A 24,211-nucleotide genomic window follows, 5' to 3' on the forward strand; every position below is an offset into this window, starting at 1 on the left:
TTCTATTTATCCCATGTTTTATACACCACAATCAATGTTTACACTATTTATAATAATCTACATTATTTTACTTCATTATGCCTTGGCAAATCCCATTGTAAAGTCACAACTGTGGGATATCAAAAAAATATCCAATGAGTCATATCCACGGGATAAAGAGGGATAACATGGGATGAAATAAAATTTGTTAAAAAAATAAAGAATTGATACCAATACAATGATACCTAGACTTTGCCTCAACTTCAAACAAACATGACTTGCAGACACATGTGTACGGTAATACATATAACAGATAAAGACAGACCTTAGATTTTCTGAAACATGCAGGCAAGATATTTATCTCAGGGGATTAATTATCCTGCTCTCATCCATTTATTGAATTTAATCAGGGCTTACAGAAGGTACTATTCTTAAGATTCCTTTAATATAAACATAGCAACCAAAAACAACAACAACACCAAAACATCCATTAAAAAAGAAAAAAAAAATCAAAACACTGATATCTAATAATTTTTTAATTTTTTTTTTATTTATTGTAATTCATATATTTATTTTTATTTTACAGAATATAAGTATTTGGACTAGAATGAAATATATGTTTTATCAAATACCATCCTTTAAACTGAGGGGTAAAAATATTAAGTCATACAGCTCATGGAATGAGAGTTTAATTTGCTTCAAAACAAACATCAGTGCAGACAAAGGTGTTCATTAATCTCCATATGACAGATAGAGATAAGCCTCTAAATTTTCTGCAGCAGGCAAGATAATTAATCCCAGGGGATTAATTGTTCTGCTCTCTCATCCTTTTCTTCTAAATTTACAATAAGATTATTTTTTCAGAAATGACAGAATGGGGTTATTATCTGATTACCTGTTAAAATTAACAGCATTAAGGCAGAAAAAAATAAAACAAATAATTAAAAAATAAAATAGTTAAAAGGGATATCTTAATATATATCTTGATTTTAGAATTCAATAAATTTATTATTAATCATTGTGTACGGTATTTTATTATTATATTTTAAATCCATATTTCAAAGAATGTACACAATACTACACATCATTCAAAATGACCTTAACTTCAAAACAATGTTCATTTGCAGACACAGGCAGTGCAGTAATTAATCTCAATGTGACAGATAAAGATAAATCTTAGGATTTTCTTCCTGTGGAAGGACAAATATTGCACAGCCTTCCATGTATACAATGGTAACATTCTCAGCAGTTATATCTCTTTGCCCATTCATTCTTATGCATAGTTAGAAATCTACCCCACCACCCCAGCTCCAAACCAGAAGACATAGAGAACAAAACATAGCATCAAAATATGTATTTCTGCCTACTGAACCACCTCTGCGAATGTGTTCGGAATGTTTTCTTTATCGTTGCTAAGTATGTAATAAATCCAGAGGTGTTCGAATGAAAGTTCACGAGACTTCATCGAGATTTGTTCAGTTCCTGTGAAATTTCGAGCGGAAGTATAAGTGTTCGGATTATATTCTCAAAATACGTAAGTACTGGTCGTTTTTCATATCGTATCCTACTTTGGTTAAGTTAAAACATGATATTCTTTTAATAAGTTCGTCTTATTTCACCTTATAGCGTTTTTTTATATATATTTAACGATAATATTCAGAACAGAGTTATCGTTCGTGTTCAACCACGTGTTGAATGGTTGAAAATATAAACATTGCATGGCTTAATAAAATCATATCCATGTTTGATGCTTGTGATGTGCAAAACCATGTTTTAAAAAAAATAATGGATGTCTGTTTTGCATAAAAAGTTAGTATATCGAGTTATTTTCAAGGAACGTTATGCATATAATTGTATAGTCTGTTTCACTATTGATGCTACTACTAGGTCAGGGGCGGATCGAAAATTAATCCTCAGGGGGGATCTCTACTTAGCATGTTAATTGTTGCAACAGCTGACCACAACTATTTTTTGTATTGTCACATTTATTTCTAGAACACATTTTATTCACCAATTAATAAAGTTTAAAATCAATAAACCTCTAGATTTAATATTTGACTACTATAGTACCTATAGATTCTATGAACTACACTATAAACACGAGGCATGATTTTTACTGCGAAACTGAAAGGGTCAAATAAAACCACGTGGTCTAAGATTTAAATGACAATAACATTCGCAGGGGTGTGAACTACCATACCAAATTTGAACTTGATTGGGCAACAATAAAAACAGTTATTAGAAAAAAACAGGAAATTTGTGGACGGAAGAGTGACAGACGGACGGACGGAAAGACGGACGGACAGAGTGATTACTATAGGGCACCCGCAAATCCTCGCGGGGCCCTAATAATTTAATGCGACTGAAAAACATTGAATGCCATCATAACTTGCTGTTGAGGTCGCATTATAACGTACGTAACGTTGTTTATAAATCAAGCCGTCTTCCTTGCTACTATTATGCAACATCAATAGATCGAGGTCAGTTCATGGAGCATCTTCTTATGATTGAGGTCAGTTCATCGAGGTCAACTGCATTACTGAATGAATCTTTCGATCAAAATTCTTACGCGTGGGACAAAATGCGCATTCTTGAATTAACAGGTCGAACTGTAATTTATGTATGTTTGCATCTCTTAAGGTAAATGAATTGAATTAAAACCGAGTAAAATGTTATATAAATACTAAACCAAACTTCACGTGGAAGCATTTGCCGGATGCCTCATTACCGTCTTCCAAGGAAGACGGTATAAAGAGTTGAAATAATTTACAGTCTCTGAGCTGTGCACTTCCTCTCCTTTTTGATTGGTAGAAAATACATGATGTGAAAATCTACAATTATTTCATTGGTTGATATACTGTTCGGCACAAGGGAGATAGTTTTCTGATGATCGTTTTTACGTACGACTTAACAATTTTCGTAGATTTCAAATCTTAAAAAGTGAGAAAACGAAAGAACAATAAAAATGGCTCTAAGTGAAATTCAGGCATTCATTTTTCTGTTAACTAGTTAAAAGCAATATTCTGTAACATCTCTTGAAATAATTTGTTCTTTTCCTTTTGTTTTGATTACACAAATACCAATGAAATTTCATAAGGTATGGCTAATATCAGTAAACAGGTTTGTATATTAGAAACGGTGAAACTAATATCAGTAAAACTGAATGATACTGAATGCAGTTGTATTAACTTTGATTTTACTACTGTAATACAATCCTTCCTTTCATCTCTTTTTACCTGCTACAGTCGATTTCAAATAAATAACATACTGTAAATAATTTTCAATTTTAAGCACGCACGCTTAAAAGGCACATATTTTTTAAAAAAGTTCGGGACGCTATTGCATGGAGAAGAAGGCGACATTCATATAGAAAATAATAAAATTGTTTTTGATATCTTATTGCTGTTAAGAAAATGCTCTAAAGACGGTAAGCTTTTTTAAAAAGCTAAACTTGTATGGACACAACAGTGATCGGCCGAAGCCGATCACAAAAATTACATGCTCTGAATATTCATTTTGACTTTTAAATAGCACATGGCAATTACATTCTGCTTCTTATCGCAGACGTCTAACAAAATTTTGTTAACTTCTTATTGGGAAATTAGATTATTCATGCACAGAATATAAGTACAGTGTAACACGCTGTATCCTGATCAAGGTAAGATGTATGTTTCGTAGCAACTATCTTCCTTAGGCCACAGTTTTTTTATCTTTCGGTTTACGGATCCGCCGACCCGATTTTTTCAAGGTCTAGAAAATAAAAAAAATGGATTTTATCACCACTTTCGATAATTTCCGGAAAATTCATGCCTGATCATCAGGGTTTTAATATTTATAATGCGTCTGAGTCCCAAACATGTAATAAAACGTCTCATTCTTTCAAACGTTTCAGTGACTAGAAACATGGCGGCAAGCATGTCTATATTTTATGAAGTGCAGTTAAAATGTCTTGGAGATAACGCGTTGTCCAGAAACTTTTCAAGGAGAATGATAGAAGAACAAACTATGGGAGATGCAATATTTCTTTTCCCCAAAGAGTGATCCTGTTAAAAACGTAATCTTGTATGATTTTTATGGAAATAAAAATAACCACCAAATATCAGCTGTTTCAATGACATAACTTCACTATTTTTTCCCATTGGTAATATTTTTCTTCCAATTCAAAAGTAAGGAATTAATATGTTGAAACTGAACAAAAATTGTAGAAATTGCACACAAAGACTATGTAAGTTTTTTTTAACTTGAATTTTATTTCCCAAACCCAGACACATGCTAAATTTTTTGATAAGTGTATGAAACAATGTAAAAATCAATATAACCAGATAAATAGATCGTTTTCATGGTTATAGGTCCCAGATACATGCCTTGTTGACATTTTACTTCGACCGCCATTGGTATACATGTAGCTAAAAGGTCATGCTAATAAAAGGAAATAGGCAACAGTGTAGGGTTTCACTTAAAGATTTAAAGATAATCTGAGACTTCGTCTTCATAATTAATATAATACAGTTTACAAGATTATGAATCTAAATCAAAGTAAATTATTTGTTTTTATTCTTCTTCTTTTTTTTATTTTTTTTTTTTTTTTTTTTTTTTTTTTTTTTTTTTTTGTAAAAAAAAATATATATCATGTTCCCAATATTTTCTGATCAACATCTTTAATTTTTTAAAAGAGATTTTTTTTAAAGATTTTAAAAAAGATCTGTAGTAAACCTTCAGTAAAATCATTTGTAGTTCCTTTAATTTGATTCTCATTTTACTACAAATAATTTCAGGAAATGTTTTCTAATTTTTACTAATTCAAAAGAGGGTTGTGGTGTTTTTTGGGGTTTTTTTTAATCAGCGATGTTCCGTTTGAAAGAAGTTTTAAATTATTTTTATTTTTATTTTTTCGCCACCCAACGGACATTTTGGTTGAAAAAATCCGTAAACCTAAAAATAAAATAACTTTGGCCTTAAGCGTTGCTTCGCAGTTATCGCTAAAAATCACGAATCACAAAATGATCCTAACGCAAATAATTTTCAAAAATATGATTTTTTTTTAAAGGAAACGGAGGATTATTGCTGCATGGCAGTGTGTGTTAACAGGTTAATTTTACAAGTACAGCTGTATACATTTATGTACAAATGCAGAATCGAATTTTTTCAGGTACCCGGTAGCTCAACTTGCCAAATTGACAGTAGTGTATTTCGTCACATTTTTTCTTTTCATAATGTTTGCAGTAATTAATAATTTTCGTCTTAAGTTCCATCCTAATTTTGGGCAACCAAGTTTTGCATTTGGACAAGTCAAAGTGCCGAAGGGCAAGTGAATCTGAAAGTTAATGTCTATCCCTGATGCTTAATACCCAGGAGCAGAGACCTAAATTTTTCAAAGAAATAATGCATTTTCACTACATAATCAATAGAGCCCACCATAACACCAGACCCCTGATCAATAGGCCACGATTTTCACAATGTTTGAAAAGGCACCCCTTACTCATTAGCAAGGTTCATTGCTCATAATCATGCACTTACTTTTTTCTGCTAAATATAAAGGGTAAGAGAAGATTTTCTAAAAAGTTATACATTTTTACTACATGATCAATAGAGCAATAACCCCAGAACCCCGGACCGTGGGGCCAGAAATTTCACAATTTTGATAAAAGACTCGACACTGCTTGTTATAATCATGTAAATATTTGACTCTTTGATGTCCTGAAGAAAAAAAAAATTGAAGAAAATTGTATTTTGATAGTTTGGCCCCACCCTAATGCCCTAGGGCAAGGACCATGAAATTCAAAAGTTGTGTTCCCCTTTGCCCATATATGCTCTATACCAAAATTGGTTGAAAGTGGTAAAACAGTTTATGAGAAAAAGCTGAAAAATATATTTTAAAAAGTTTACATCCGACAACCGATGGACGACAACGGACAAAACAGATAGAAAAAGGTTACCTGAGTGACTCAGGTGACCTAGAAATTCCTTTTAATGGGATACTACTGAGGATACTTTACATAATAATTTCACCACTTCTAGGTGTTTACTTCTCAAGATTTTAACCGATTACTTGTATTTCAGAGTCCATGGTGCTACCAGGTTCCCGGCGCACTGGCCACATCATTGTTTTTGGTAAACCTGGTAGCCTGGCCCAGCAAAACTGAACTCTCTTCATTCTGTAAAAACACATTTATAATAATAATTAACACATGCAGTTGTATGACCTAAGTCGTTCTAGTAAGTCAGTGGCACTTCTTCATACCTAAAATCGAAAACATGAATTTTACGACCAACGAGAGATTAAACAGTTTTGAAGATTTTGACAGTTTAAATACAATTAATTCTCAAGAAGCTTGTATATTTTTGAGAAAAATAAATTGATTTTATGTACATTTTCAAGATCAAATGTTGACTCCTTTCTGGTGTGAATATCCTTGATGTGGCTCAGTTCAACTGCAAATTTAAAGTACTTATCACCATTAATGTCAATAATTGTCTGATTTTTTAAAATAAACCCAGGCGCGGATCCAGAATTTTTTTTCCAGGGGGGGGGGGGGGGGGGGTCGAACCTTTTCAGAAAACCAAACCCAATATATAAAATGTTCACCCTTTTATTTTTCAACTCAAGAACGAAACGCCCTAGATGACCACTCCATCACGTACGGAACTTTTTTTTGGTTGTAAGCGTCATTTAGATAAAAAGACTTGACTGAAATAATCTTCGTTTCCCTTGCCTGATAAATGATTGTACTATTTCCTTTTGGTCAATCTCTAATGAATGATGAAGATGCATTAGTGCTAGCCCAGTTAATCTGTCCTCTTGCATAGTACTGCGCATATAACTTTTGATGCGTCTTAATCCAGAAAAGGATCTTTCAGCCTCACATGTTGTGATAGGTAACACACATCCAATGTGCAGAAGAATTTTTACGTTCGGAAAAACGTCCCCATCGACAAAGTTGAAAAGAAAGATCAAATTACAGAGCTTTTCTGAGGTTTCTTTGCTCATGTTAACACAATATCTTTTCCAATCTGCAAGTTCCTTCTCCAAGTCCTTTACAGAAAGACAAGGTAGGTCGCTCTCCCAAAATGTAAGTTCTGAGGCAAGTTTGGACAATTCCTCTTGTGAGAGATTTGTCATATTGATAGGCAACAAAGTGCATATTGAATATGCCACCAGATCTTCTTTCTGAAACCTTGAATTTAATTCACTGAGAAGAAAGTCCAGAAATGGAATGGCCACGACAGATCTATAATAATCTTTGGGATTAGTTGTGGAGACATTCGCGGGTATGATAAGGCAACTTACAGCAATCAAATTCCTCTGATCGATATGACGTCACAATAAGCAGCATGATGTCGTATTTTACTCAGAAACATGTCGATTTTAACTTTATCTCTGGTTTAAATTATAAAAACTACAGACATAAAATATCACTAGAAACTCTTCTAACTGAATATATCTTCGATTTCTCTCTATTACGTATAATTATCATTGATGACGTCACAAGCATGTTTAAAAGAGAAGATCATGTCGGGAGACAAATTATCGGAACGCAGTGTAAACAATGCCGAAATAAGACTTATTTAATACAGATACCTAAGATTTAGATGAGTGTCAGTTAGAATATAATCAGGATAATACAGGCATGGATATTTTGTTTAATCAGCGAGTGTTATAAGGTACGCGGATCGACATTTATATGGCTTGACCAGCCTTTCCTCTGTCAGTGTGTACAAAAAATGGCAAAAGTGTAACACTACCCCGGATATTAGGAAAGATGATTTTGGTAAATATCAACGGTATATGACCTAAACTACCTGAAAAGTGCTGCTAGAATCCTGTGCTTTGTTGTTTTAAACGAAAAATACGTAGTATTTTCAATGAAATTTTAGAAGTTGAGAGGGTTTCCGATAAATATTTACAATATTTATTTTATGCGATGTACAATAGGATTCTAGCAGTAATACTAATAAACATGAACTAATTGCCAATCGAATTATTGTAACAAACATACAAATGAACTTCTGGGTAGTGTTACACTTTTTGATTTTTTGTTAAGGTAAAAAAGTGATCTATTTTTAACTGTCACGTGATACCATGGCTCGGCAGCTTCAAAGATTGAGTCGATTCCGAAGTAGAAAAATAATATCTTTTTGAACTCTTTCACTTGGTATTAATATCCTGCGCCGTTTTTATAAAAAATAAACATTTTTTAAATTGATCATAATTTTGACGGTCATTAAACTCATAGTTGCCTTAACCTACCCGCGTTTTCCCTGTGTTGTTGCTTTGAGCAAACCCTTGGAATTTTAATCACTATATCAAGGTCATCTGCAATTTGTTTGGCGTCTTCAAAGCAAGACTCAAATTCCGTATCTACCGCTGTACGAATTTCTTTGATTCTATCAACGTGTTCCTCGATTAGCTTACTTGCAGTGAAAATGTCAATATCTCTCTTCTGAAGTTTGAGAGTTAAAGGTTTTATTGTGTCTAGGACGTACCTTACAAACACAAATGTTATCAACACAGAGAAGGACGTCAACGAAGCCAAAAGTCCCTGTGCTGTCACTTTAGTTTGTCTATCCCAAGACCAGTCTTCACTGGTACTTTCATCAAGGTTTTGATTGATAATGTGCTGAAGACATTTGATGACGAACTTGTACATAGTGTAAAACACATCAAAGCAGATATGACGTTCAACCCACCTAGTCTTACAGAGTCCTACTAGTTTCTTTTTGGAAAAATCTACTGACCCATCATTTTCTATAATATTCTCAAAAAACCCTTGTCTTTTGGGGGAACTGTCAAAGAAAATAAACACTGAATTAAGGACATCTATCATATTCCTTACAAGAGGTTATTTGCAGGCTGAAGCAACGCTCAGATTCAACACATGACTCCGACAATGTGTAAACAAAGCTAATTGGTTTAGAGACTTCATTCGTCCCTAACACCCCCGTCTTTCCGATGCCATTGCTGCTGCACCATCGTATGCTTGCCCTCGCATGTTCTCAATTGGAATTGCAAGCGAGCGGAGGATTTCAATGAGTTTATCAGCAATTGCTTCCCCTGTAGTTCTGCCTATATTTGAAAAGTCAAGGAATTCCTCCTTAATGGTGGCAGGGTTTTCTCTAGTATCTAGAAATCTGAGACACAAGACTAAAACTTCTTTGTTAGCATATTTGTCTGTTACCTCATCGGCTATGATGGAATAAAAACCCTCCCTTGTAGACCCTTCAAAATTTTACCTGTGATGTGATTTCCTATGAGTTGGATAACCTCATTTTGAATGGTTTTGCTGGTGTATAAGGCATTCTTTTTTGCTGTTTGTAGATGAGACATGAGCTGCTCATCATGCTTTGCCAACAGCTGTAATATTGCCAGGAAATTACCTTTATTTGAAGAATCACTTGTACTATCATCTCTGTGTCCTCGCAGAGGAATATTTTGTTTCCCACACAGAATGACCGCATCTACTATTTTCTCAAGCAACCTAATGTTGTGCTGATACTGTGTCTGATTTTGCTGATTTAGTTTATACGGAAGAGACGAAGATGGCACTTCGGATGTCATCTTGGTTGTGTGATAAACAGATTTGGCATTCTTGTGGTGTTCTGAATTTTGATGCTTTAAAAGGGCAGATGTTTTTCCAAGGGCTTTTTTATACGCAGTAAAAGGTTGCGTAACAAACGCATTTTGATGTTGGACATCTGATTGAGGGAACATGACACAAAACTTGCATAGACCGCCATTTAAGAGTTTGCTAAAGGTCAACCATGGAAACTGATTCATCCAAGAAGATTGAAATGATAAAGTCTTCTTTAGTTCACCTGTATTCGTTGTTTGAGCACGACCTGTTTTTAACTTGGCGATATCGTCTGGCAAGGGCTGATTCTGAATATAACTTATCTTTTCAGCTGAGGACATTGTGTTCAACTTTATTGCACCTGTGACAATTTTACCAAGATCAGAAAAACCTGAATCGTCAATAGATGTTTTATCTTTATCAATTTCATCTTCTGTTGTCTGAATAAATTCATTGTCATCAGATTTTTTATTTGCTTTATCATTTTGTGAGCCCAAGGTGATCTCCGGGGTATCATCTAAGTCAATACAAAGTTTTGCCTTTTTAGGAGCAGGCTCCTTCATTTCATTGGTTTGGACATCTGTAGGTAAAACTGAGAAACATACAACAAAATGATTTAGTGACCAATTGATTGGATTGCTATTTTCAGTGTGGACCCCCCCCGACCCCCCCTCAAGATCCGCGCATGATTAACCTATCTCAAAATAATGGGTGTGCCTTAACAGAATTAATATTTATGTCATTTATAAGTTGAGGTACTGACCATCGTGGTCACCATTTTTCTTCCTTTATTTAGGTGCATTATTTCACAATACTAAGATATACAAAAGATCCGCATACCCGACTTCTTGAAAAGCTGTTATCCGATATTTCTGTTGCACACTTATTCTCTCCTGGCTCTTTGCAGCTCCCCACTCCTTTTAGGTGGTTGTGTTTCTGGCTGGTCTGCGAACCTGCCGAACTGTCTTATCATCTTCCATATTTCTACTATGTTCTCTCTCATAAGCATTTTCACTGATGTCTGGATATTCACAACTGTTATGATCCAAAACAGAATTCAACGATGTTATGGATCGAATGGAGTTTTGTGACCTTGACCTTCTTCGTATCCCATCAGGCTCCTTCCAATTAGATTTTGTCACTGTTGTATTGATTAGCCGAGATCGAGTATTCATTATAAACATAAAGTGATCAGTTTCCTGCAAACAAAAATAATAGTTTTCAGTAGACCCATATTAACAAGACTTATTTCCCGTCGGCCGCCATCTTGTGGGTCAACCAGGTAATTTTCCTTCTTTGTCCTACCAAATATAAGAAGGTGAAGCAGAAATATTTGGGGGAAAATCGTTATGGAATAAACATTATGAACTAATGGAGGCTCCAACAAATGTATAATTGTCAGAAAAACAATGCTTTCCAGCCCACAATAGCCAGTATAAAAAGTTAAAGTTGGTTGAATTATGAAGGAAAATGAGCATGTTGACCCACAATATGGCAGCCGAAGGGAAATAACTCTTGTTAATTTGGGTCTACTGAAAACTATCTATTATTAACTTCTTTATTTTTTAATTTTGTTTCAACAAGACATTGTCACATATCTTATAGCGGTGAAACGTTCACCGTGGTATTTTTTCTCAGTTTGATACACGGTGCAAAATCTCCATTTTTGGTTCAGTTCATTTTTCGGTCAGGATCGATCGTTATCCAGTCGGGTTTGGCATAGGTAAAACACGCTACTCAACATAAACAATATTTTAAAAGGTAATTTTTTGAGGACTGATACTATGTAAAATAATCTTAAACAGTCAATTCATTCTAATTTACTTCTTCTAGTTAATTTGCAAGTAGATTTAGTGACTGGATTCAGTGATACAACACATAAAGCAACGTTGAATTTGTTTCCTTCTATCAAAATGTATTGTATAGAAAAAAACCAAACCTAGAAAAAATTTCTGATTCGTATCGTATCTTGAAGGAGGCGTATCGTTTCACCCCTAATATCTTAGGGATTCTTGTCCATGCTGCACAGGAGCAATTCATAGATCTCTTTATCCCATGTTTACCCCTATATCCCATGAATATTCCTCATTGAATATTGTCTTGATACCCCCCCCCCCCCCTTGTGACATCACAATGGGTTTTGTGTGAGAGTGTTGACGTAAAATAATGTGGCCATGGCCCTACCTTTTTGTATTTCACCAATGTGTCCTAATTGAATGGATGTGGAATAATGGCATTAAAATTTATTCAAGTACATATTTTGAAAAGTGAAATCCCAATAGATGACAAAAAAATGTACATGCAGTGAATTCAGCTGCAGAGAAAAAGCACAGAAAATTTTTTCCATTAATAAAAAGCTGTAGAACATCAAGGGAAAAATCTGAGGAGAAAGAACAAGCTTGTGAAAATTCAAAATCTGAATCAAATGCTAAAAATCCAATGGGAAGTTCGTCATCCATGTTTTGACTTCAGCTGACTCTGGTCAACATGGCTGCCCAAGACCTTCCTGTCACATGGTTAAGGGGATATTATGTGATTTCTGTCAAGGTGTTATGTGACTATAACTTAACCCTACATATACAATGTCTAAGGATATTTTATGTGACATCTGTCCATATAACTATGTGACTTAATCTCGTCAATGCTTTCTATCTACTACTTAACCCTACATAAATATACAAGTCTAAGGATATTTTATGTGACATCTGTCCATATAACTATGTGACTTAATCTTGTCAATGCTTTCTATCTACTACTTAACCCTACATAAATATACAATATCTAAGGATATTTTATGTGACATCTGTCCATATAACTATGTGACTTAATCTCGTCAATGTTTTCTATCTACTACTTAACCCTACATAAATATACAATTTCTAAGGATATTTTATGTGACATCTGTCCATATAACTATGTGACTTAATCTTGTCAATGCTTTCTATCTACTACTTAACTCTACATAAATATACAAGTCTAGGGATATTTTATGTGACATCTGTCCATATAACTATGTGACTTAATCTTGTCTATATTTTCTATCTACTACTTAACCCTACATAAATATACTATGTCTAAGGATATTTTATGTGACATCTGTCCATATAACTATGTGACTTAATCCTGTCAATGCTTTCTATCTAGTACTTAACCTACATAAATATACAAGTCTAAGGATATTTTATGTGACATCTGTCCATATAACTATGTGACTTAATCCTGTCAATGCTTTCTATCTACTACTTAACCCTACATAAATATACAATGCCTATGGATATTTTATGTTACATCTATCCATATAACTATGTGACTTAATCTCGTCAATGTTTTCTATCTACTACTTAACTCTACATAAATATACAATGTCTATGGATATTTATGTGACATCTGTCCATATAACTATGTGACTTAATCTCGTCAATGCTTTCTATCTACTAATAAACCTTCATAAATATACAAGTCTAAGGATATTTTATGTGACATCTGTCCATATAACTATGTGACTTAATCTTGTCAATGCTTTCTATCTACTACTTAACTCTACATAAATATACAATGTCTAAGGATATTTTATGTGACATCTGTCCATATAACTATGTGACTTAATCTCGTCAATGTTTTCTATCTACTACTTAACCCTACATAAATAATCTAAGGATATTTTATGTGACATCTGCCCATATAACTATGTGACTTAATCTTGTCAATACTTTCTATTAGTACTTAACCTACATAAATATACAAGTCTAAGGATATTTTATGTGACATCTGTCCATATAACTATGCGATTTAATCCTGTCAATGCTTTCTATCTACTAGTTAACTCTACATAAATATACAATGTCTATGGATATTTATGTGACATCTGTCCATATAACTATGTGACTTAATCTTGTCAATGCTTTCTATCTAGTACTTAACCTACATAAATATACAATGTCTATGGATATTTTATGTGACATCTGTCCATATAACTATGTGACTTAATCCTGTCAATGTTTTCTATCTACTACTTAACTCTACATAAATATACAATGTCTATAAGGATATTTTATGTGACATCTGTCCATATAACTATGTGACTTAATCTTGTCAATGTTTTCTATCTACTACTTAACCCAGTGATTTTTCTACATTTCTTAAAAGGGGCCTGGGCCTTTACAATTGGGAAAAATCGTCGACATTTGTATTAAATTGGGAAAAAAAATTTAAATTGTCATGTAACTTTAATTGGCAGTTAAAATAAACTATGTAAGTAAATTTAACATCATTCATCAATTCATTTGCTACAAAATAATCAATTAAACACAGTTCTATATTGTTAACCTTTTTTAAAATCTTTGAAAGTTGTTATTGTGACCAACCTATATGATCATATCAGTATACCTGTATTTCCCTTTTTGCTCTGACATTATGGTAGACATATAAAGAGAAAATCCTTCTTGTAATAGCCATGGTTTAAGATAGAATAATCTAACATGATTTATTACAAATAATTTATTTTTCATTTAAGTAATTATTTAAACTTTCTAATTACATTAGCTAAACATAATGCTGCAATTTTTCTCTGCAATACTAGTTGCATCTGCCGAGTGTAGAAACAGTTTGATTTTCGTGGAATCAGGGATGCTTTTTGTAGAACTATTAGTACTTGGATTTGCAAATAAAGCTATGTTTTGCTGGTAATTAACATGCATCTTACGCTTTCTAACGATGTATTTACACACAAGTTTGACAAGGAGGAGACCCATGTGTTTTTCTAGCTCTTATAAACACTTAGAGTACTCTGTTGTTTCTTACTGTTATTTAAAGAGTCTTAGTGACTGAGAACAATAGTGTTCCATTTTAGATAAGTCGTACGTAAAAAATTCAATATAACAAAAATAACAACAGGTTTTGTGTTGGGAAAAAAAGCAACAGAAATTGGGAAAAAATCGGTAATTTTTGAGAGGGGAAAGGGCTGATATTCGGACCTAAATTGGGTGTAGAAAAATCACTGTAACCCTACATAAATATACAATGTCTATAAGGATATTTTATGTGACATCTGTCCATATAACTATGTGACTTAATCTTGTCAATGTTTTCTAGTAGACTACTTAACCCTACATAAATATATACAATATCTATGGATATTTTATGTGACATCTGTCCATATCACTATGTGACTTAATCTTGTCAATGTTTTCTATCTACTACTTAACTCTACATAAATATACAATATCTATGGATATTTTATGTGACATCTGTCCATATAACTATGTGACTTAATCTTGTCAATGCTTTCTATCTACTACTTAACCCTACATAAATATACAAGTCTAAGGATATTTATGTGACATCTGTCCATATAACTATGTGATTTAATCCTGTCAATGCTTTCTATCTAGTACTTAACCTACATAAATATACAATGTCTAAGGATCTGTCCATATAAGGCCTAAAAAAAATTATGTTTGTTTCCTGTAACATTCCCAAACAAGATGTGTTTGTGAAACACTATCCCCCGATGGTAACACAATTCTGGAGTGGGACGTAGACTACATTGCAATAGTTATGGCCAATGTTAAAGTTTTTCAAATGTAGGTCAAAGGTCACAGTTGAGGTCACATGATCAACAATTTCTGTACAAATGGAAAGGTCTTGTCATAATGAACACTCATGTCAAATATTAAAGCCTTACCCTTGACAGCGCAATAGTTATGGGCTAGGTTATAGTTGATAAGAGAGAGACAGACAGACAGGACAAAAACAATATACCCCAGGGATCTTTCTATCCAGGGGCATAAAAATCAAGGGCCGATTGGTCGGGAATTTTTTTTTTTTTGCTTATGGATATTTGGTCAAACATCCCCGGACTTAACCAGGTGTTATGTAAAGTAGACACCCAACATGGCTGCCTAGCGACAGAAAATGATCTTCAAAAAGTTGTGGGTGGAAATTGTTGTTACAATAATGATTACTCTTTATATTTAAGGTAAATATTGACTAGGTTGACATATTTTATATCTCAAATAAAGCTACAATTAATATTTTTTGGAATCAGCTGATTGATCAAACCAAAGAGCAAACACAGATTTGGCAGGAAAAAAAAATCCACCCGGGGCAAATTTGAATGGGTCGGTCGGGTTACAGGAAACAAACGTAATTTTTGTTTAGGTCTAACTATGTGACTTGTTCCTGTCAATGCTTTCTATCTACTACTTAACCCTTAATTTTTTAACTACACTTGTAAGTTCAAAATAATGTTTAGATCAAATGATTAATAAAATGAGATTTTCAGTGTATCATATTCATAATGTAGGCATTGCAATCGATTATACTTACCTATTCACATTCAAACGGAACTTTCAGTCTAATAAGTAAACATGTTATCATTTCTGCCTCTTCTAGTGAAAATGTTCCAAAACCAAATCTTGTAGAGGCATTTTTTATCTTTGTTAGCAGTTGGCAGTGTAGATTCAATTCCAGTATAATTGCCATAATAAATCTTAACTGACAAAAGTATTCATTACCGTCAATGTATACCTCATACAACTGCATGTCATTTACTGGAGATCTCTATTCCACAAATTAAAAAGCAATGACAAACGCCTGAACATCACAAAAAGCAATGCAATTCCTGTTGCAAGTACCACAAAAATAGATAAAAGTACAATAGATATCAGAATTTGGAACCATTCCTCCATTTAGAAAAAAAACTACAACTTTGCTTCCTGTCACATGTCTCATCCTGACATGTGTATGTGACTCTTGTCACATATATTAAGTGACTTTTTTTAATGCGTCTTAAATTTTAAATTCATGTCCATATATATGTGGCACTGGCTATAGGTCTCTAATAACTTGTGCTTTCATAACGTTTATTGAAAATAAATTTTGGAAAGTGCAACACTAACATTTCATGTATTCACTTCATATCACCAGAATTTGCTGGTTGTTAATGCACGAATGACCACAAAAAATGACTCAGATAACGAGTCCTGCACATTTGATGGATTGTTAAAAAATGTACTACGAACCCACCGAGGCCATCGATTCTAATGATGTTCAAAGTTTTACTAAAAATATCATAAATAATGTTCAGCTGTGTCATACGAATTAAGAAATCGCAAAAATATCACATTACTTACCCCAACTGAAACTCTGCCATTTTCTCATGCCGAGCAAATTTCCGGATATGCACCACAGCGCCTGCGCAGACAGATTTCGGCAATCAGGTTCGGTTGTTTCCGGAAATGATGGGGTAAAATGGCGCGAAACATGATGCATGGGGTACGGGAGGTAACTCTCAAAACCCGTTGACGGACGTCCATATAACGGACAATATCGTCCGTATTTTTTTATGTGACACTCCTTTAGAATGATTTTGTAAGTCACATAACACTCATTTCTGTTAAAAAAAAATCAAATTTGTATGTGACAGTCACATAAAACAAAAGAGTCACATAAATTTTAAATGGGCACAAAAACTGTCACTTAACCATTCTTTCGTGAGAACGGACGGACTGACGGACGCAGAGGAAAGCTATAGTCCCCTGAGGTGAAACCGGTAGGGGACTAACAAGGACACTAAGTAATATGTCGCTAAGTGTTCTTTTGGTTGTCATTTACACTCATCTTTGTACTACAAGTGACTTGATATTACTATAAATAAAGTTTCAGCAACATACACACCTATTATTTGAACATATATATGTTTTAATGTATATTATTTTTAGCAAGAGGTGTATTCTGTAATAATGCATATATAAAAATAGCTTTGCTTTTTATTCATTGAATTATACATAGTTATATATTATTCATACCATTTCTTTTGCTCCTTTGTTGTTCAGACGAGGTCCCTATGTTGGCTACCGATATGATAAAAACAACTTAAATATTAAAAAAAAAAACTATTCTGCATCATTTGATTGTACTCCAAATATATTTGTTAAAAATCAACATATGAATAAATGACGTATAAGTTACATGTACATTACATGGGTTTGAGAAAACATAATTAAGGACAGGCACAAAGCTAAAGGATCCATCTATTGTTAATCAAAAATAAATCATATAAAGTAAATTGAATTACATGTATGTTACATGTAAAACTGATAAAGTATTATCTTACAATGAATAATATATGGCTATATTCATATTAATGAATATATTTATCTTACTTTGATGATTTATGGATTTGATTTTTTCGTTATTGCTTTTTTCAAATCTTTCAGTTATTTTCAGTAAACTCTTAGTACGTTTATTGTTCTAATTAACATTTATACTGGTAAATTAGTTATACGTATAAATATAAATATTAAAAAATGAGAGATTTGTAATAAAAATATATTACCGTCATCAAGTATAACATCTTTTATATTGTTGTTTTCATACGAGCTCTGGCGCAAGTGATTTCACTTTGTCAGTGCGTCATTTTTATAGGGACGTTTATGTCATATAACTTCTATAATCCAATAAAATTATGACAACAAATTCGACGAAATTTGTTTCCTGGAAAAGGTAAAACACACTATAAAAAAGTGGAAAGAAATAATTGGACTGATAGTTTACACTGACGTTTATAAATTACATAATCGGAAAAAAATAACCTGCAAAAAATATATGCATGAAATTCAAACTAAACGTCATGACAATGATCGTGGATGTTGTTTGTCGGTCATGTTTTTGATATCAATATCAATTAATGATTTTTTGTTAAATTGTATGGATCACTCAAAATTCAATGTTTGATTTTTAAAAACAAATTTAAAATCCCGAGCAAAGTTCGAATTAATTAAGAACACAACCGTTTAATAATTTGCTCAACTAACTGCCCTACAGTATTATTCCAACAATATTACAAATGGAAAATAATTAAAACGTAATTTTAATACCTTATTTCATCACACTATATTTTGCATTTTAACTCTTTAAATATAATACTACAACCGTAGAAACTATCACTTTAACCATTTAAAATAAATAAAAAGTTTGCAACAATTTTTTTTTGTTAAATCTGGATCTACCTTAAATTAACAAAGTGTCAAAGGACAATTTCACAGTCATAAATATTGAAGTACATAACTCTAAAACAATATTTCCACTAGTAATACCCCCCCCCCCCCCTCCTTGAAGTGAATATACAAAATAATCAAAGTCGCATTCACAGAAAGTTGACGTCCGGTATGTACAAAAATGAGTGCTTACATATGACAGGCCTAATCAAAGAGTATTTTCAAATTTCAATAATCTGTGATTAAACCTTTCTGAGAAATCTATGAAAAAAACTTTTTTTGAAAATATAAGCTGAAAAAAAATAAAATCTCATTTAAAAAGAAGGTAACGTCCCTTTATGTTGCATGCCTTAACAAATAGTGTTTTATAGCTTCGATCTGCGACAAAATGTTGCTGAGAAAAAATGCGACATAAATGTTTGTTACGAATAGACATACACACAAGGGTAAAACAACATACCCCTTTTCTTCGGAGCGAGAGAATAAAATAAAATTACGTATTTTTTAAAGCAGTGCCTTTAATATTTTGAGTAAAACAGTACTTAACTCTCAACATCATCAGAAATTTGATTGCATTTCCCATTATTATTTAACAAGACAAAGTTGAACTTTTTCACATTACTTTTATTAATGACATATCCATTTTTTTTAAACAATCGTGTAGTCATTATCTTATTAATCTTAATTATTAGTTCAACAGGAAAAACATTAACAATGACAAAAAAATCTGACTCGTATAATAAAACGATTTTTTTTTCACATTTATCAAAAATCTTGAGATTAACATAAATAGACAGGCAGAAGCATTTTGCATAGCTCTAAAGCTGATCCATCACGTTATTTCAAAGAACGATGTTAGATGAAACAGCCTGCAGTGTCTTCCTTAAATTACGTAGAAAATGATGCAGTACATGTGCGTCCCTGAAGCTATGTAACTTTAGAGTATCTATTATTTTGTTTTTCTATTACCTTGATGCCCTTACTCATAACATTTTCTGTCTGTTCCTTTTTATCTTAATGATAGATTATTTGCAAGCAATCTCATTATTTACGTAATACTGAACTTCCAAAATTACCTGAGGAAAATTGATTAACCAGTAACAGAAACTGAAGTTTAATTTATCGCAAAAGGCTATTGTGAGTTTTTGTGGTTTCTTGGAAAATTGTAAAAAAGAAAAGCCAACTGCAAAAACCGTAACATTCGCCAATTAACTCGTTCAACGGATTTTAAAAAATCTTGTAATCGTGATAGGTTACTGTGTTACAAATACAGCCATGCTTTATTGCTAATTTTGGTAAAAAAAATATATATATATATTTGAGATCAAACATCCTATAATTATACATGTGTAACTTTAAAAAAATATATTTTAATGTCAATTTTATATTTTTATTATTTTTAAAAGAAAAAAACAGACTTAATTATATATGCACATGAAATAAACAAAGCATAATTCATCACTGTAACATTTTTTATTATATGATGCATGATATTACATGGCAATCTCTGCAAAACGTTCACAGTCCATATTTACTGGAAAAAGTCAGTCCGACGCCTTTGTTTAGACTTTTGTCAAGATATGAAGCGTTCTGCTGACGTTTGCTTAATTCTAAATGCATAGCCTCACTGTTTGTAATTGTTTTCAAGCCCTGCCGGGGTAGAAGCTCACAACCTCTGGAACTCGCCCTCCTAGCATTGAGGGGCCAGCTTGCTAACTACTCGGCAACCTTGCTTTCGATATCGAAAGGAACTACTTGAGTTGATCGTAGTATATTTTTTTAAACAGCGAGCGGTTATCTTTTTATGTAATTAATAGATCTTCATGAATTCCTTCTCGTATTATTCTGCAGAGTTTTGAGCTGTTATTTAATAACTGTATCCATATTATGAATGTTTTATAATGTAAATGGATAATACTGTATTAAAAAAAGCGGCTGTGTTTTCATTTTAGTACAATAGTTTGTAGGTTAGTTTGGACCGTTTCGAGTGTGTAGTGTTTATGTGAATATTAGTTAAAATTAGAAGGTTCAAAAATGACTAGAACTATAATTTAAAGGAAAACTTTAATCAAACTCAATTCATAACAGTAGTAATTTAGTACTTAAAATATGTACGAAATGATGCTTTTAATGTGCGTCCTTGAAGCTATGTAACCTCAGAATAGAATATGGAAAAACAACAGACTTGAATCATTTGGTTTTCCTATAAAATGCGTGTCCTCGCACATAATTTCTCCCATCTGTTACTTTCTATCGATAATGTTATTGCAAGCAATTGCGTGAAAACTGAAATCGTTGACATCTACCTTCCCTTCAGGAAAAAAACCTAATTATTTGCAGACATTAGTAATTTCAATTACACAGCTTGCCCCTTTCCTGATATAATTGTATACATAAATGTAAAAACTATTCTAATTATATTAAATGATGTATTGGACGACTCAACATGTTGATGTGGAGTTTTCTTTCTCACTCAGAAAAAAAAATACAGTTCTCTATCTGGTGTGTATGAATGTATGAAGGAATTCAGGATTGTATTTTTAACTAAAACTTCGACACCCCCCCCCCCCCCCTTGTGACCCCCGAATAATGAGGATACCAAAAAGAGGTTAGGGGAGGAATTTCCCCAATGGGGAAGCTTTCTACAATGAAGAACACATTGGAATATTTTAGTGGAACAGAAATCTCAAAGGAACTGTTTAAAGCAGTTTGGGATTGATCAAATGGGTAAAAGCTCCTCAAATAGAGAACAAGACTCTACCTATTGACTAAAAAGGTATTCCTGCACAAAGCTAATAAATGAGTTAAAATCACTTTCAAGCTTAAGCTATTTATAAAGATTTAATAATTTTTCTATCTTACTATCATTCACTGTTAACAAATAGTGTTTTATAGGTAGCATCTGCGACGAATAGTTGCTGAGAAAAACGCGACATTAATGTTTGTTAGGAATAGACACATACAAGGGTAAAACAACATACCCCTCTTTTTCGGAGAGGGAGAATAAAATAAAATTACAGATTTTTCTAAAGCAATGAACATAAAAATTTGAGAGAAACGGTACTAAACTTCATAAGAAATTCGATGGAATTTCCCATTATTATTTTACAAGGGAGAGGTAAACGTGTTAACACTTCTTTTATCAACAACATATCGATTTTTATTTTTTTTTAAACATTTGTGTAGTGATTATCTTGATAATTTTAATTTTTGGTTCACCGGGTAAAACATTAACAATGACAAGCAAATCCGGTAACTATAATAAAACGATAAGAATTTTTTTCACATTTTATCAAGATATTTAAGGTTAGTATCAATAGAAATTCAGAGGCATTTTTCATAACTTATCTATCACTTTATTTCTGTGAGACATGTTAGATGAAGCAGCCTGCATTATCTTCCTAGAATTAGGCAGAAAATGATGCAGTTCATGTGCGTCCCTGAAGCTATGTTACTTTAGAGTATATATCATTTGGTTTCCAATTACCAGGATGCCCTTACTCATAATATAATATATGGTTGTAACAGTAATGGATTTTGTTCTACCGATTTGCTTAAAATTAAATTCGCCCTTTGTACTGTGCATATTGTACATGATGTAATGCTGATTTTGATCCTTTAATATGTTTCAGAGTTGAAAAATTAATAATTATGATATACATTTAGCAAATCATAAATTAAACATTTATTCGTTTATACCTACAAGACTTTTTTGTTCCTATCTGTTATCTTTTTCATAAGAAGCAAATCGATTAAAATTTTGTATATTAACAGAGTTAAACTGAAACAGAGATGATTCGGGATTTACATTAATTTTTTAAACTTTTTTGGTGAATGGTTTATAGTATAAGCATTGAAATAAAAAAAAGTATTTATTGACTGTATGTTTGTTGATTGAAAAGTTGGTTTTAATTATTTTTGAATTATTTTATCAACACTAGAATAGAGTTTAAGTGAAACTGGCGCAAATTGAAAACAAAAACAAAAACCAAGAGGCCTAGGGGCCACATCGCTCACCTGAGCAACAATTGCCTTAAATGTGATCAAATTAGCATTACAGTATCAAAATATCTTGACAACTAAGTACAGTAGGTCTTGCCAAAAAACATTGAAAATCGGCCAATTTTAATTCACCTCTTTTTTGATAAATACAAGCACCTTTTGTTGTTATACTTGTAAAAAGATTTTTCTCTATTCCTATATAATCCACCCCCCCCCCCCATTTCGTGGCCCCACTTTTCTCTAGGGAATCATGGTTTCATCAAAATTAAATCTGCATAACCTGTGCTTTCACACTAAGTACTGAGTTTTGGACCGAAAACTTTCCCAGAATATTTTAAGATATTTTCTCTATATATTTCTATGTAAAAACTCAAACGGCCCCACCCTACCACTAGGAACTGTGATTTTGCAAACTTGAATTTACACTACCCGAGGATGCCTCTACACAAGTTTAGCTTTTCTGGCTAAATAGTCTTTAAAAAGAAAATTTGTAAAGATTTTCTCTACAATTCCCATGTAAAAATTCATCCCCAATTGTAGCCTCACCCTACCGCTGGACTATTATTTAAACAAACTTGAATCTATACAAGCTGGTTATGCTACCACTCAAATTTTGGTTATCCTGGCCTAATAATTTTGAGAAGATATTTAAAGATCTTTTCTTTATATAAAAATTTATCCCCAATTGTGGCCCCGCCCTACCCCGGGGACCATGATTTGAACAAACTTCAATCTACATTATCTGAGGACGGTTACACGCCATTTTGAGCTTCCTTGGCCAAATAGTTTTTAAAAGAAATTTCTTTAAAGATTTTCTCTATAAATATCTGTATAAAAATTATCCCCCAATTGTGGCCCCACCCTACCCCCGGGGACCATGATTGACACAAACCTAAATCTACTCTATCTGAGGATGCTTCCACTAATTGAATTATAATCTTCACAAAAAATTTACAAAATAATATATTAGAATCCCTTCGTTTTGTTTAATATATGCTACTTAACATTTTTTTTAATGTTAAAATATAAATTTGCCTATATTATCGATTTCCTTCCTAGTTTCATGACTGTTAAAAACGTTTAAATGTTCTAAATAATGTCTTTCAAGGAAAGTGAAAGAAACAATATTTCATTCCTCCCTTTGGGTTCTGTTTTTCTAAAATTGACCCCCCCTCCCCCCATACACACACACACAAACTCACGTTACTATTATAAATTCATCAAAAAATGTATTTTTTTCTTGTTTATGATCGATTTATTTGTCAAGTTTTGATTTTACCAGGTGTCGGGGAAAAAAAATGTTGCAAATTGTGTTCTTATTGGCACCCGGTAAATCTAAAATTTACAAGGTTACATGTTTATTATTTGTGCGTTGAATATTAAATAAGTCTTATTTGATACCATTAACTGAAAACAGATCCTAAAAAATGCCAGACGGAACTTTACTGTCAAAATTGAGTTTCATGAATTATTTTTTTTTGCAGGTAATTTTTTTTAAGTTTACGCAATTTATAAACGTCAGTGTAAATTATCAGGGCAATTTGTTTTACATTGTGTGTAGCCTTAGGATCAACTCTTCCAGGAAACATAATACGCAAAATCTGTTGTCATCATTTGATTGGATTGTAGAAATTATCTGACTGGAGAAAAAATGAAACTCAT

Source organism: Crassostrea angulata, chromosome 2 (assembly GCF_025612915.1).
Source record: "Crassostrea angulata isolate pt1a10 chromosome 2, ASM2561291v2, whole genome shotgun sequence".
Lineage (NCBI taxonomy): Eukaryota > Metazoa > Mollusca > Bivalvia > Ostreida > Ostreidae > Magallana > Magallana angulata.